The sequence below is a fragment of the Mustelus asterias genome, chromosome 1 (assembly GCF_964213995.1).
Source record: "Mustelus asterias chromosome 1, sMusAst1.hap1.1, whole genome shotgun sequence".
NCBI classification, from domain to species: domain Eukaryota; kingdom Metazoa; phylum Chordata; class Chondrichthyes; order Carcharhiniformes; family Triakidae; genus Mustelus; species Mustelus asterias.
In genome coordinates, this window is record NC_135801.1 from 30,334,357 (window position 1) to 30,351,206 (window position 16,850).

Consider the following 16,850-nt stretch of genomic DNA (forward strand, 5'->3'; position numbering starts at 1 on the left):
CGTTGTCCAGACATAAGATAATGCACAAAATCACGTAACTTACTGTCTTGGCAATGTGCCTGAGCAAAAGATTCATCTATGGAAAGCGTCCATAGTTACACAGCAACCAGGAAATGGGTTCAGCCAAAATGGGAGGATGTCCAGATTGAATGGGCCAATAAGGAATCATTGTACTGAGTGGCAGATTGCAATTGACTGAGATACTTTGTCAAAAACTGGACTGACATGTGAACACCAAATGAAATTGATTTTATGCTAATGAAGAAGTGTATCTTAGCTAACAAAAGGTATAATCATTCTGTATTTTGGCTGAGTGCCTCAGATCTTGAGAGGTTTTACAGCTCTGAACCTGAGCTGTTTAACCCTTTGGAGACCTCTGAACAGCTGTACATTTATGTACTGTTTGTCCTGTTTGATTTTTTTGTGTTTTAGATAAATTTTGTAATGTCTTTTAAACAGAGACATTGCCTTTTGCAAGTTTTTGAATGGAGTCTAAGTTTTTAGACATAAATTGGCCACCTTTTAAAAATTCCCCACAATAATGATGGACCCAGGGTCTGAACCTAAGATCCTCCTCTATAAGGGTGCCTGAGGGCCCATGGCTGACCCCTTGAACAGAAGGGGCAACCAGTGAAATAGTGCTGCCCCACCCCATATCTTGTGGAGCCACTGATGGATGCCTAAAAGGGCTACAGCAAGGAAGCACATCTCCTACAGCGATGTCCTAGACCAAGGTCTTCACAACAGCCACCAACCTGCCAGTGTTGAACTTGATGCATTTACACGCCAGCAGTATCACCTCAGACTGAACGCAGACAGATTCCTCCATCATATGTTGAAATCCGAGGAATGCAGCTGACATTACTCCTGGTGTTTCCGTGATTGTTGCTGCGTTTCCAGCAACTGATTTAGAACCAAGTCCAGAAGCTCATCATCCGACTCAGATTCAGCAAAATCGTGGCTTCCATCAGTCTCCTGGGTACTAGTGATCTCTGATGTCCTTCCATAGAAACACAGAAGATAGGAGCAGGAAGAGGCCATTTGGCCCTTTGAGCCTGCTCCGCCATTCATTAAGGTCATGGCTGATCATCCAACTCAATAGCCTAATCCTGCTTTTCCCCCAGAACCTTTGATCCCATTTGCCCCAAGTGCTATCTCCAGCTGCCTCCTGAATGCATTCAATGTTTTGGCATCAACTACTTCCTGTGATAATGAATTCCACAGGCTCACCCACTCTGGGTGAAGACATGTCTCCTCACCTCTGTCCTAAATCCTCAGACTGTGACCCCTGGTTCTGGACTCCCCCACCATCGAGAACATCCTCCCTGCATCTAGACCTGTTAGAATTTTATAAGTCTCTATGAGATCCCTCCTCATTCGTCTGAACTCCAGCAAAAACAATCCTAACCTAGTCAATCTCTCCTCATACATCAGTCCCGCCAACCCCGGAATCAGCCTGGTAAACATTCGCTGCACTCCCTCGAGAGGAAGAACATCCTTATTCAGAAAAGGAGACCAAAACTGCACACAATACTCTAGGTGTGACCTCACCAAGGTCCTGTATAGTTGCAACAACACATCCCTGCTCCTGTACTCGAAACCTCTCACAATGAAGGCCAACATGCCATTTGCCTTCTTTACCGCCTGCTGCACCTGCATGCTTACCTTCAGTGACTGGTGCACAAGGACACCCAGGTCCCGCTGCACATTCGCCTCTTCCAATTTACAGCCATTCAGGTAGTAATCTGCCTTCTTGTTTTTGCTTCCAAAGTGAATAACTTCACACTTACCTCCCCCAGCTGTGGACCAGAATGTATGCTGTTCTCACCAGATTGTGAACATGTGTCTGATAGATCTACGTGCCACAGCGGTGTGTGTCTCTAGACTATTGGAGCATGTGTGTGAGAGCTGTGATGAGTCTTTCAAAGTGCTGGCTTCAGGTTTCTCATCTGAGCTGTGTTCAGGACTTGAACTGAAGGCTCACTTTACAGGTGGCCTCATAGGCCTGTTCTCTAATTGCTTCCTCAACATATTTATCCAGAAAACCATTCCGTACAGTCCAGGAATTCCTCCTCTACGGTATTGTGACTAATTTGATTTAGCCAATCAATATACAGATTAAAGTCACCCATAATTACAGAAGTTCCATTATCACATGCAACTCTAATTTCCTGTTTAATGATATTTCCAACATCAACACTACAGTTTGAGGGTCTATATACAACCCCTACTACTGATTTTCGCCTCTTCATATTTCTCAGCTCTACCCACACAGATTTTACATTGTTGAAGCTGACATCTTTCCTCACTATTGTGTTAATTTCCTCTTTAACCAGCAATGCAACTCCACCGCCTTTTCCTTATTGTCTATCCTTCTTAAATGCTGAATAGCCCTGGATGCTCAATTCCCATCCCTGGTCACCCTGCAACCAGGTCTCTGTTATCCCAACTATACTATACCCGTTTACATCTATTTGTGCGATTAATTCATCCACTTTGTTGTTAATGCTCTGCATGTTATGGCACAAAGCCTTAAGGTTTGACTTGCATTACTTGCCCCGTTCCCACTATCTTGAATGGGTGTAAACTGGGAGAGGTGGATATCCAACAAGACCTTGGAGTCCTTGTGCACCAGTCGCTGAAAGTAAGCGCACAGGTACAACGGGCAGTAAAGAAGGCAAATGGTATGTTAGCGAGAGGATTTGAGTATAGGGATAGGGATGTTTTGCTGCAATTCTATAGGGCATTGGTGAGGCCACACCTGGAGTATTGTGTGCAGTTTTGGTGTCCTTATCTGTGGAAGGATGTCCTTGCTATAGTGGGAGTACAACAAAGGTTTACCAGGCTGATTCCTGTGATGGCAAGTCTGTCATATGAGAAGAGACTAAGTCGGTTAGGATTATATTCACTGGAGTTTAGAAGAGTGAAAGGGGATCTCATAGAAACTTATAAAATTCTAACAGGGTTAGACAGGGTAGATTCAGAAAGAATGTTCCCAATGGTGGGGGAGTCCAGAACTATGGATCCTAGCTTGAGGATAAGGGGTAAACCTTTTAGAACTGAGGTGAGGAGAAATTTCTTCACCCAGAGAGTAGTGAATGTGTGGAATTCACTACCACTGAATATAGTTGAGGCAGAAACATTGTCTGATTTCAATAGGAAATTAGATATAGCTCTTGAGACTAAAGAGATCAAGGGATATGGGAGAAGGAGGGGATCAGGATATTGAATTCAATGGTCAGCCATGATCAAGATGAATGGCAGAGCAGGCTTGAAGGGCCGAATGGCCTACTCCTGCTTATAATTTCTATGTTTCTATTTTTATGCTTTTGCTACCACCCCCCAAGCTGGAACGGTGAGGTTACTGGACCTCCAGCCATCACAGGGTGGAAGACATTGTGGCACTCATCCACAGTGTTCAGCAGGTGACCTAGCAAGACGCCATTAAATTTGGAAGCTGATTTTGTTATTTATTTTCTGGGCCTCTCTTGCCTGCTGTGCTCTGATGCACTTTCAATATGGCGTCCAGAGTGAGGAAGCTCTGAGGTCACATTGGAACGGGCAAATCAGGGGTCGCCCGCCTGATTCATCCACATTCATGTGGATGAATATTCAATTCGCTCTGATAGGGCACGAAAACACACCATTATGGCTGGCAGAGAAAACGCCATTTTCCATTCCCGCTGCCCCACCATGCATGGAAAATTTGACTCTTGCCAACTGCAAATGCTTACAGAGCAACCTCCTCAAATTTGACTGCCCTTAGAAGTTTTTCACCATGTTTCGCCTACTCAACAATGATATGTAAGCTGCAATCCTCATTCAACAGAACCATCACAGACCCTATTTCTGTGAAGGCCACAATCTTCTGCATTTTTCCTCGCTGCAATATCACATGTCTTGTCCAGCTAACTACTACCAGGCATGGAGATAATCAACAGTATAGATGCGAAACTGACCAACCTATGCCACCATCAGTCCAAAATCACTCCAATCTCAATCATTGAGTTTCAGTATGCAGATGACACTTGCGCGTTCATTCATTCAGAAACTGAGCTCCAGGTCATTGTTGACTCTTTCTCCAAAGTTGATACAGTAGTTGCTCTGGCGAAGGGTCATCCAGTCTCAAAACATTGACTCTATTCTCTCAACACAGATGTTGTCAGATCTGCTGAGATTTTCCAACATTTTCTGCTTTTGATACAGTCGTGATTCCTTGATCTTTTATAATTTCTGCTTCCATGGCCATCACAGCACATTGGTGTCTGGCTGGTGAGAATGTCCAAAATAGTAACTGTGACTAAAAAGTTATTCTATGGCTCATTTGCAATAACTAGTGCTCATCGGTTTCTAGAAACTACATGACCATTTCAACAGTGACACAACGACAAAGTCATGTCACAAAGACAATTTTATATTTTCAGCCTTAAAAAAATTGTCTTCAAAATTGTTTTAATGGGGCCATAAATAACATATAGAAGGAAAGACTTCAATGCTTCCAACTGCCTCACCAAGTCAAACAAGCCATGTTTCCCCATTTGAAATATTTTTATAACTATTAAACTATTATGTTCAAAGGAAATGAAAGAAATGGATATATCCAGAATGCCCCAATGTTTTTTTCTCCTGGGTTGCTTGCCAGGAAGTGGTCCCATTATTTATTAGTTCTTGTAGGCTATGGAACAGTGCAGAAAGTGGAAGGAGACAAATAATTGCCGCAGAGGATAAGAAACATGAGGAGTTAATAGACCAATTATTTTTAGTTGCTATTTTTGGGCAAGGTCAGATTGAGCAGGCATGAAAGTTTGAACAGTGTCATGGGCAGCAGAAAGTGGGAAAACACTCTCAGCTAAAGAGGCTGGGGAGCAAAATATTGGTATCTGTGTATGGAATTACAGAGGTTCTACAGTGCCATTTGAGATAAGAGGGAGATGCCAGAAGTTCCACAAGGGCATCATCAAAAATGGTTGCAAGTAAGTCATAAATTATGTAAATATAACACATTGGGGATAACATTTTATCACAGAAATTCATGTTCAAAATGTTTACATAGCATTTTATAATGTGAAATTATAACACAGGAAGCAAGGATTTTTAAACACCAAGTACAGGCCATACATTTTTTGGCAATCTCCTAGGATTCGGTTTCAAGCGAATCAAGACAAAACATAGTCTTCAGCTGAAGCAGAATGAGAAGATGACAAATTAGAACAGGGCATAGAGATGAATTTACACCCCCTTTTAGAGTCAAATAGTTGCCTTTACATTGTATTTTCATTTAGTTGAATAGTAGGTCCATTACAATTTAGAAAGCAGAGAAGGCAAATTGGTTCAAGTGGACGTGTTTATTGGTTGTACAGCTGAAGAGTAGGAAGATCCCAAACTGAAGTGCAATAATGTCAATATTGGTGGGAAGGCATAATTTCAGTTTGCACAGGAACATTCCAAAATAAATCTAGACATTCACTTTTGAGCATCAGGGATATAAAAAAAGATAGAGAACTAGTCATCTTTTCCTGGAAGCTTTTCTGACTTTAATTATTTGACCTCTACCCAGGGGCAAAAGCTACGGATTCATAAACAGTTGGCAAGCTGCATAAATGTCAGTCAACCATACATGGTCTATGCCTATTTATACCATATTCATGCAAGGAGTATCAAAACAGTACTTTTATAGGCCATCATAGCAAAAATATGAACGGGCATTCAAAGATATAATAGCCATGTTAATGTGTATGCTTCTTTGAGAATCAAAAACAAAGCACAAACAGATTGTAAACGGGCCTATTTCAGCAGCTAAACATCACAACTCCACTCTAGAAACCAGAATACCATAAGCAATGGCAGAGAGATAGAGTAAATGGTGTTTAAACTGAGAAAAGCTTTAATTTTGTTTTCATATTTATATGATCTCAGTAGAAACCAACAACAGGCATTTACTAAAAGAATGAAGCCGCAAAGTTCACGGTTTAAACCAAAAGAATTTTACTGAACAAAAATCAAAGAACATGAATACTAATAACTATAGAGTTATATTAAAGATATTAAAAGTACAATGAACAGTTATTTATTCTCTAAATTGAATTTCTTGAGCCCAATTTTACCATTTTGATTCTAAGTGCTGAATCTGGGAGTATTTCAGATCCGACTTTTAGACTCGTTCTCAGGTGCTCCCATACGCACGCTGCCTGAAAAAATAGCAGTGATTCTGAATCGCGCTGCAGAAGCCTGTAAGCAGGGCTTATCGCACCCGAAACGCTGCTGCTCCAATCGGCGCCTTCAACTGTGCACGCGCAGTAAAAAAAAATTTAAAACGCTCCCCTGCCACATTAGTCCCGGGCCTGATAATGCCTCCCCCCGGCCCTCACAGACATTGCCCCACCCCACAACATTACTGTTCCCCCTTATCCCCCCACACCCCCCCTACCCCTGCCCCCTTCCCCCCACTGATTGCACATAGAGTGGCAGAAGACCCGCCTCCCCTCCTCGACCAGAGAGCGATCTGACCCACCTCTCTCCTCCCCCTCCACCAGAGAGCCATCTCCCCCGCCTCCCTCCTCTCCCTCCATCAGAGAGCCATCTGACCTGCCTCCCTCCTCCCCACCCCCCCAATGGAGAGCGATCTGACCCGTCTCCCTCCCCTCCCAACCAGAGAGCGATCTGACCCGCCTCCCCCCCCCACCACCACCGATCTGAGTCACAGAGCTGCAGAAGCTCTGAACTTACCTCCTCAGAAGCTGGAGAGCTGGAGAGCTGGAGAGCTGGAGCGCCCAAGTCGGACTTTCGCAGGCCATGCCTGTTTTGCCCGAATCTGGATGGGCGAACACGGTGGTAAAGGGGGAAATGCTGGTAGGTTTGGGTGTCCAGCCCATTCAGTCAATTCAAATGTGGGTGTGGCATTTGAGGCCATTTTAGGCACTTGGTAAAGGGAAACGGTCGCGGATCGCACTACTCGCCTCATGCCCGACTTTACCAAGTTTTCGCGCCTGAAAACGGGCACAACTTGATGGTATAATTGGGCCCCTTAACTCAAATTTCATTCTACACCCATTTGACTTGTGCCCCAAAACTCAAGTCAGATACATATCAAAAGTTGGAAAACTAACCATTCAGTCTGAGTATTGTTTCAAAGATTTACAGAAGTGTTCAAATTTGTTCGGCCTTCAGCTTACTTCTGGCAATTATGTTCCTTCAAATCTCCTCCAACCATTCCTTGGTTGTAGATGCCCAATTCAAGACATCTTAAGTGTAGTCATGTCAGTTCAGAACATGTCTGGTTCTTATTATCTTTAGCTCTGAAGTTTTGCATCTAAAACTGTTTCTCTCTCTCTCTTTCCCTTCACAACTTGGCTATCCACAGAAATCCAACTCACTGTTTGAATAATTCAATTAACAAGTGTGTTAACTCTTTTAGCCAGTGCACAGAATTTCAACTGAACTCTGCTGAAAAGAAATGTTCCCTGTTCTGTAGTCACATTGTTCTAAACTAAAAACTAAAACCTCCCTTGAGACCAGAGTCACACCCCTGCCCTCCGCCATTAACTCACTGCTATATTAACTTTTTGTTGACCTTTTCTCTATTATCTCCCAGGCAATTTGGTCACATGATTAGTTACAGAAGGCAGGTGCCTCACAAAAATTCTTTCACAGAAACCAAGCACTTAAAAGGACCATCATCCCAACATAGAGCATGGTTTTTCCTCCCAAAAGTACATGGGCCGTCACAACATACTTTAGGGAGACAAAATTTGGTATCTTCCTCTTTATGTCTCTCCTTCATACCAGGCAACATTTCCCATTCTATTAGCATCTGTGACAAAACCATCCCAATTTGGCTTCCACCTTCTTTCTCCTAATGTAGAGAAATACTTTTCAATCACTCAAATCTGTTCATTAGGGATCCACCACATCGGGAATTGTACATAAAAAAACTTATAAATTTACGCTACTGTATAATGAGAAGGGACTCATAGCCAATCTAGCTGTAGGAGACCCCTTGGGGATGAGTGACCATAACATGGTAGAATTTTTTATCAAGATGGAGAGTGAAGTAGTTGATTCGGAGACCAGGGTGCTGAATCTTAATAAAGGAAACTTTGAGGATATGAGGTATGAGTTGACCTTGATAGATTGGGGAGAGTTATTTAAAGGGATGACAGTGGATAGGCAGCGGCAAACATTCAAGGAAGGCATGGGGGAACTGCAGCAACTGTTTATTCCTGTCTGGCACAAAAGCAAAATGGGTAGGAGGGCCAATCCATGGCTTACAAAGGAAATAAGAGAGAGTATCCAATCAAATTGGCCAAGAAAAATAATAGATCTGAGGATTGAGAGCAGTTTAGAATTTGGCAAAAGATCTGGAAAATACAGTACGAAAGTAAGCTTGCAGGAAACATAAAGACTGACACGAGGATTTTCTACAGATACGTGAAGAGAAAGAGGTTGGTGAAGACAAATGAAGGTCCCCTTCGGACAGAAACGGGGGAATGTAAAATAGGGGACAAAGAAATGGGCGAGCAACTGAATACATACTTTGGTTCTGTCTTCACAAAAGAGGGCACAAATCAAATGCCAGAAATGTTGAAGAATACAAGATTTAGTGAGGGGGTAAAACTGAGGGAGATCAATATTAGTAGAGAAATTATTTTTGGGAAAATTGATGGCATTGAAGGCGGATAAATCCCCAGGGCCTGATAATCTACATCGCAGAATACTTAAGGAAGTGGCTCTAGAAATAGTGGATGCTTTGGTGGTCATCTTCCAGAATTCTATAGACTCTGGAACAGTCCCTGCAGATTGGAGGGTAGCTAATGTCACTCCAATATTCAAAAAGAGAGGTAGAGAGAAAACAGGGAAGTATGGACCAGTAAGCTTAACATCGGTAGTGGGGAAAATTCTCGAATCCACTATCAAGGACTTTATAGCAGAGCATTTAGAAAACAGTGGCAGGATCAGACAGAATTAATGGGTGCTTTTCAAATTGGCAGGCAGTAACTAGTGGGGTGCCACAGGGATTGGTGCTGGGACCCCAGCTGTTCACAATATATATTCATGATTTGGATGAGGGAACAAAATGTAACATCTCAAAGTTTGCAGATGATACCAAGTTGGGTGGGAGGGTGAACTGTGACGAGGATGCAGAGATCCTTCAGAATGATCTGGACAGGTTGGATGAGTGGGCAAATCAATGGCAGATGCAGTATAATTTGGATAAATGTGAGATTTTTCACTTTGGAAGCAAAACAAGAGGGCAGATTACTACCTGAATGGCTGTAAATTGGGAGAGGGGAGTGTGCAGCGGGACCTGGGTGTCCTTGTGCACCAGTCACTCACTGAAGGTAAGCATGCAGGTGCAGCAGGCGGTAAAGAAGGCAAATGGCATGTTGGCCTTCTTTGCGAGAGGTTTCAAGTTTCAAGCAGGGATGTGTTGTTGCAATTATACAGGGCCTTGGTGAGGCCACACCTAGAGTATTGTGTGCAGTTTTGGTCTCCTTTTCTGACGAAAGATGTTCTTGCTCTCGAGGGAGTGCAGCGAAGGTTTACCAGGCTGATTCCGGGGATGGCAGGACTGATGTATGAGGAGAGATTGGCTAGGTTAGAATTGTTTTCGCTGGAGTTCAGATGAATAAGTGGGGATCTCATAGAGTCTTATAAAATTCTAACAAGATTAGACAGGGTAGATGCAGGGAGGATATTTCCGATGGTGGGGGAGTCCAGAACCAGTGGTCACAGGCTGAAGATTCTGGGTAGGCCATTTAGGACAGAGATGAGGAGCCATTTCTTCACCCAGGTGAGCCTGTGGAATTCATTACCACAGGAAGTAGTTGATGCCAAAACATTGAATGCATTCAAGAGGCGGCTGGATGTAGCACTTGAGGCAAATGGGATCAAAGGTTATGAGAAAAAGTAGGATTAGGCTATTGAGTTGGATCATCAGCCCTGATCGTAATGAATGGTGGAGCAGGCTCCACCAAATGACCTCCTCCTGCTCTTATCTTCTATGTTTCCATAAACCAACACTTAAGCATTCGATAAGGTCCATGTAGGGCAGCGATGTAGACATCTGGATATAAATGCACATCTGTACCAAGTATTGTTTATTTCCAGTGAGATTTTTTGATTATAGATTTGAGTGAAAATATAAATCATTTTTGTGTTTCACTATGGAGGACAATAAAACCATTCATTTTGCTATATTATTTGGCAATAATTTAATTTTCATAATCCACTAACTCACAAAATATTTTGAATATTAATAAAGGGTTAATGCATTTTATTACAGACTGCATTATCCTAAATATTTTTTATTTCATTAAAAATGTTCTTTTAAATGTTCTTACATATTTAAAGCTATGTGCTCCCTGCCATGCAAGTTAATCTTTCCAACAAGACTCACTGTGTTCGGTTCAAAAGTAGCTTTGCCAGAAACAATGCAGTAGACATTCTTTGGCCATGATTCAGTTGCCATGGTGAAGCAAACACATAATCAAAAGGAACAAGGTAACTGACAAATCAGCCTAGCTTAAAAAATAAAAATCCGTAGAACTTGTTTCTTTTGTTGTATCCTTCACCAGTGTGAGGGATTTCTTTCATCTTGTTTTGTGTTCCTTCTTATTTCAAAAAAGTTTTCAATGTGAGAGTGGCAAACATTTATGATATGAGGGGTGGCATGGTGGCACAGTGGTTAGCACTGCTGCCTCACAGTGCCAGGAACGCGGGTTCAATTCCGGCCTTGGGTGACTGTGTGGAGTTTGCACGTTCTCCTCGTGTCTGCGTAGCTTTTCTCCCAGTGCTCCAGTTTCCTCCCACAGTTCAAAGATGTGCAGGTTAGGTTGATTGGCCATGCTAAATTGCCCCTTAGTGTCAGGGGTATTAGCAGGGTAAATACGTGGGTTACAGGGATAGGGCTTGGATGGGATTGTTGTTGGTGTAGACTCAATGGGCCGAATGGCCTCCTTCTGCACTGTAGGGATTCTGTGACTTCTATATGCATTTGAGGTGCAATTTATTAATACTGACTTTTCAGTTTCAGCTGAGTAACTGAGGAAAGGTTATCATGAGGCTATCTTGAGCCTCATATCAGCTATTTCAGAGCAGACCAGACAAAACACTGAGAGCAGGTAACTTACAATCTAATTAGGGGCTGCTAACTTTTAAAGAAGAAGTCCGAACACTCATCAATTAACCAACAGAACGAAGCCACAAGATTTCACGTTTTTCAATAAAAACAAATTTTATTGTATATCAAAAAGAATTAAACAAAGTGAGCACTATTTCTTGAACACAGTGGTTGATAAAATCTTATACTATAAACTCAGTTCTCCTTTTTACTTCCCTCCCCAAGAGTTTCCTTATTTTATAAAATCTTCAAGGGTTATTCAACTTGCCCAGGGGGCTTTCTCCGGGTGCTCCAGTTTCCTCCCACAGTTCAAAGATGTGCAGGTTAGGTTGACTGGCCATGCTAAATTGCCCCTTAGTGTCAGGGGGATTAGCAGGGTAAATATGTGGGTTACAGGGATAGGGGTTGGATGGGATTGTTGTCAGTGTAGACTCGATGGGCCGAATGGTAATTCAAAAGGTATATCACCATTCTCCGGAATTCACTCTGATTTCTCTTCAGTGTTACAGCTATTCTCCAAGGTACAAGATTTTCCAGAGTCCTTCCATTTTTGGCTAAGTGACACTCCAACATTCTTTTAATGACCTCATGCCTGGATTCCTGCCAACGAGGACGTCAGAACCACACTCCCGGAGATAAATAGAATAAATAGAAAAATTGTCAATCCATACTGCAGACATCCAGAAAAGACTAAGAAGATAAAAACATTGCTACACCAAAGTAGTGACAGATGGGTGCCAAATATTGGTAGCAGCCATCGAAGGAACCAAAATTTGATATGAAGATTTCAGGAAAAGAAACAACTCTGGAAAGAATCTTGCAACGTGCTCTGCCCCGAAGAGACTTGGAACAGTACGGGGAGCATTGTGAGTAAGAATAAATTACCCTGCAACAATAACTTAGAGATGTGGGTGATGCAAACCTCTGAAGGAAACAGGGTGAGCTTAGGGTTACCCTGTTTGAAAGAAAAAGAAGCGAGGTAGTGCCAAGAACCTTGTGGCACTTTGTGCTTACACAAGCCATTCCCATAGTAAAAATGATGGGAGTTATTGGCAGTGTGGGACCATATGATGAGAACATTGACTGGTGGAGCTCATACACTGAAAGATTTGAATATTTTGTCCAAGTGAACGAATTGTGGCTGACATAGTAGTCCCAACTTTCTGGAGCATCAAGTGGGGTAAAACATTCAACCTCCTGTGAAGTCCGGGGCAGCCAGAAAAACTAGGCTCGAAACCTATGATGAGATAGTGGGAATATTGCAGGGCCACTTCTCACCTAAACCTTTGGTCATAGCCAAGAGGTTCAGGTTCACTAATTGTAACCACCAAGAAGGTGAATCAATCAGAGTTCATAGCTGCTTTAAAGATATTAGCTGAATAATGTCTTAAATGACACCATTTGACAGACTAGTGTGTGGGTTAAGAAGTGAAGCTACCCAGCAAATGCTGTTAGCCAGAAAGCAACTTAAACCTAAAGAAAGCTTTTGAAGTCTGATCGCTATGGAATTAGCAGCTAAGGAAGCCCAACAATTAAGCTTGAGCACTAAAGTCCATAAGGTGTCAATGAAACCTGAACACAGACAAAGGTTCAAAATTGCCACCAATGCACAAAACCTGGGCACAGTAACTGACTGCTGATACAAAGATGCAAAACTCAGGAATTATGGTAAAAAGGGGCACATCAAATAAAAAAGAAACAAGGAGCTCCAAACAAGAATTATAAAAAACAAGAACCACGTTTATCAAATGGAAAACTGAATGGAGGGAAAAGGATCTACGGAATACAAAAACGCTGGAAGAAAGGACCAGAGGACCAGATGATGAACTGTCAATGAGCATACTGGCTTTTGTGGGGGCAACAAACCATGACTGGGTCACTCCTTTACTGAACAGACAATCAGTGAAAATGGAGGTGGACAGCGGAGCAGCAATTTGATTAGTAGCAGGACCGGTCTCCTACACCATTCAAACTCAGGACGACGTAGTTTGCAGAAGACACGCTGATCAACCTTTAGCAAATGTAAGTAGTTTCCAAAGACAGAGTCAACTGAGAGTCCACAATAAACTGTCAAGTGAAGACCTGGACCTTCCTGAGAACTTGACAATATCAGAAACAACTGTGGAAGACATTACCTCAGCTGAGAACACTTGAACGCTGAGTAAACGTCCAAATCCTACATCGACTCCAGTTGAGACGGCGTCCAAACTCAACCCAAAAGGTTGCAATCAACATGAAAAATCAGATGCCTGAGGTTTGTTGACAACTACACATAAATCTAACTTATTGACTGCTATGTTTATTAATTGTTGATATTGTAAATTTTGATTGTTAACGTTATATTGTGTTTCATTGCAGGAACCTCCAGTGTAAAGGGGGAGAAGAGTGTTGTGTATTCACTATTTGGAACAATTTAAGAGTCAATCACATGATATATTGGTGACGTCATCGGCCGTTGTGCGGACAAAAGGACAGTCTATCCTAACAGTCTGCACAGTGAACACCTGTCCAATAAAGCTCTTGCTTGATTGTACCTCTGTGGCCTGCAAGCCTAACCTTTAAGAATGCCAGAGAAAGCCACAAGTTTTTACCTACAGAAAGATGAACTAGTAGGTTCCTTCATCAGTATTATCTCTGTGCTATTGGCCCCTGTAGCCCTTTACCCTATTTTATATTTCTGCCACACATATAGTTACAAAAGTTGAGATTACATTTTCAATAGGAATCACTGCACCACTTTTGCTCCTGTCACTATAATAACACAGCAGAGCGAACATGACCAATAGTGACAGAGATTGCAACCACACACACAAAGCTGTGTCCATCCTTCAGTGAAACGTTATGAAAAGAGGTCACACGTTAAAAACTGGATATGGGCAGTGACTCCTACTAAATGACACTTGAAAGCTTGATTGTAGCGTCATAGACACGAAAGATTAAAATATACATCATGTTGGTGACGCGATAAACATGTGCTGAACGGATTTGTTAACCACCCTATTCTCAAGAGCTTGAGGTAGCCTCAAAATGTGCCTGGGTAGGAGGAGGGAAGCCTTGGTATCAATAACTCTCTCTCTGAGGTGGCGCCGACCAAAACATAAAATGTAGTCTTTTTTGTTTTTAAAAAAAAAGTCTTCCTTCCCCTTTTTCTCTCTCTCTCTCTCTCTCTTTCCCCTTTTACCCCTTCTTCCCAAGCCCTCGTTCAACAAATGGCAGCAGCGGCGGCGCTTCATTGACCGACTAAAATGAAGCGGTGCAGGGTCCTGCCTGCTGTTGTCGCGCTGACGTTTGTGAGTGAGGTGCCGGGAGAGGAGAGGAAAGGAGGGTTGTCTGCTCGGATGAACCGGCCTCGATGGTCGGGCCGCTGATGCTGAGCGGGGGCGCGGAGGCAGCGTTTGGAACGTTGTGTTGCAGTGTGTGAGCGCGAGGACGGGCGGCTGCCATGGTTTCCCCGGGTAAGTTGTGACACAGCATTCCTTTTTGGAACGTTGAGACACCGCTGACCTGGAGCCGCGATTGTCTCTGGCCTTCACCCTGTGACTTGCAACATGATCACTTTGTGAACTTTGCTTATTCCCTCTTCTGTCGGCGTTGCTTTGTGTGGTTTTTTTTAAATGGCCTTTTTATGCACCGTACGGTTCCCCTCGCACTACCATGGGCCCCGATTTTTTTTTTCATTTTAAAAGATTTATTTTAATTGGTGTGGCCAAAATTACACTGTCATGGTGTCATGCAGCTAGGCCATAGATCATAGAATCACTACAGTGCAGAAGGAGGCCATTCGGCCCATCGAGTCTGCACCGACCACAATCCCACCCAGGCCCTACCCCCACATATTTTACCCGCTGATCCCTCTAACCTACGCATCTCAGGACTCTAAGGGGCAATTTTTAACCTGGCCAATCAACCTAACCTGCACATCTTTGGACCGTTTCGACTCCGAGAGAAGTTGTTGCTCTATTTATTAAACCAACTGGAATTATCAATCTGTTTTATTTAAAAAATTTTGGAGGCGGGGGGGGGGGGTTGTCGTCTGGTTTTAGCTTCTTGTGATATTCGGACGAATTCGAATCCACTCCAACATATTTTTTTGCAATTTTCCAAACTGACTTTTTATGCCTCTCCGCCTATGTTCTCCATCTAACTTGTAGCTGTTGTCTTGCGCAAAGAGGATCCGTTCAGGTTAAGTGAGATAAACATTACCAGTTGTGTTGCCCCTTTAATTTGCTTTCAGAAGTAACGCCGCCCGCTGGTTTTAATTTAGACCGGAGCAAAAACACTGCGGGTACTGGAAAAGCTGAAATAAAAACAGAAAATGTTGGAAATGCTCAGATCTGTAGAGAGAGAGAGGGACAGAGTTAATGTTTCATTTCAAGTCGTTGACCTTCAGAATTTAATTTAATTATGGCCACTGAAGGTGGGTGGAGATAATGTTTTCACCAGTTTGTTAGTCTGTTTGGCTGTAAACAATATATCTCAAAGACTAATGGACAAATTTCCATGAAACTTAATACACATGTAGGATATGGCCCAAGGAAGTACTGATATGTTTTTAGCAAAGATATGGATCTGGATCCTATATAAAAAATTTTAAAGGCTCACATAGAGTAAACTTTATTTTTGAATGTTGTGGATTATCATAGCTTCTGTGGTGCAATGTGTCATAGATGTCAAAATGTGAGCAGAGTTGTCAGAGCAGATTGTTGGATGTGGGTTGGTCCGAAGCTGCCTCGAGAGAGACTGACGCTCTTCATAAAAAGATTTATTTTCTCAGCTTTGCAGTTACAGTGCATCAAACAGGCAGGGGAAAGCTAAGGAAGAGCTGCGTAATTGTAATAATGTTGAATTCACAAAGCACAGCAGAAGTATGTGCTCTACTGAGTGCCCTCTTGACTTGTTTAGATTTCTTTTAAGCCTGGTTCACTTTTTGAATAGCTGGTAGTTGAATGTAAATGTTTATTGTTTGGAAACTTAATTACACTTTAATATAAGATAAAATCTTCTGCATTTAAAAAAAAATAAAAGTATGGTCTGTGACAAACTAGAAATTCAGTGGCAACTAAAAGGAGAAAGTAGTTATAAAAAATCTAAATATTCTTACGACACTTTGCTCATCTTTTGAAAGCAGTGGCTATTGGTGGATTGCGAACATCAGTAATCTTTTGGTACCTTACCTAAACAACCATTTTCATGTTTTAAGAAATTCAACTCTGGGAAGAGTGAAAGTCAGTTACCTCCTTGTTTAATTCCACATGTGCCCTTTACAGCACTTAGAGTACTGATCACTAAAGGAGCCATTCTAGTTCCCAAAAAAATTCCTTCCTATCAGAATTTTTATTCTCGTTTCCCACCACTATCCAGCTGAGACTGACTAAGAGCAAGGATCCTTCTGGTGTGAAGAATTCAGTATCATACAGCAAACCTCTCGAGCCTTTTCATCCTTCCAGGTCTTTGCAGGACTGAACAGTTCATGGTTTTACAATTCAAATCCTTTTATTTTCGCATGACTTTACCGCACAGTAAATTATAAAACTTCTTGGACGTGGATGTATTCCTTTGTGTTCCCTGCAAATGTGCACAGACTTCCAGAAACACCTAGTGTGTCCAAACTTATGAAACACACTAACCCACTACCAAAAGCAAAAACAGAATGATTTGCATTTATATAGCGCCTTGGAAAATATCACAATACACTGCAGATAAAATTTAACCCAGAACCACAGAAGAGATA

At 42.3% G+C, this 16,850-nt stretch overlaps 1 protein-coding gene across 1 annotated transcript in view; it reads left to right on the top strand.

Annotated features, from left to right (window-relative positions):
• Positions 1–14,069: 14,069 nt before the first annotated feature.
• The window catches only part of usp38 (ubiquitin specific peptidase 38), a 31,775-nt gene continuing 28,994 nt past the window's right edge, over positions 14,070–16,850 (top strand). Inside the window, exon 1 of the mRNA XM_078210897.1 lies at positions 14,070–14,574. The gene's annotated coding sequence lies outside the window, so the exon portion shown is untranslated. The remainder of the gene's footprint in view (positions 14,575–16,850) is intronic.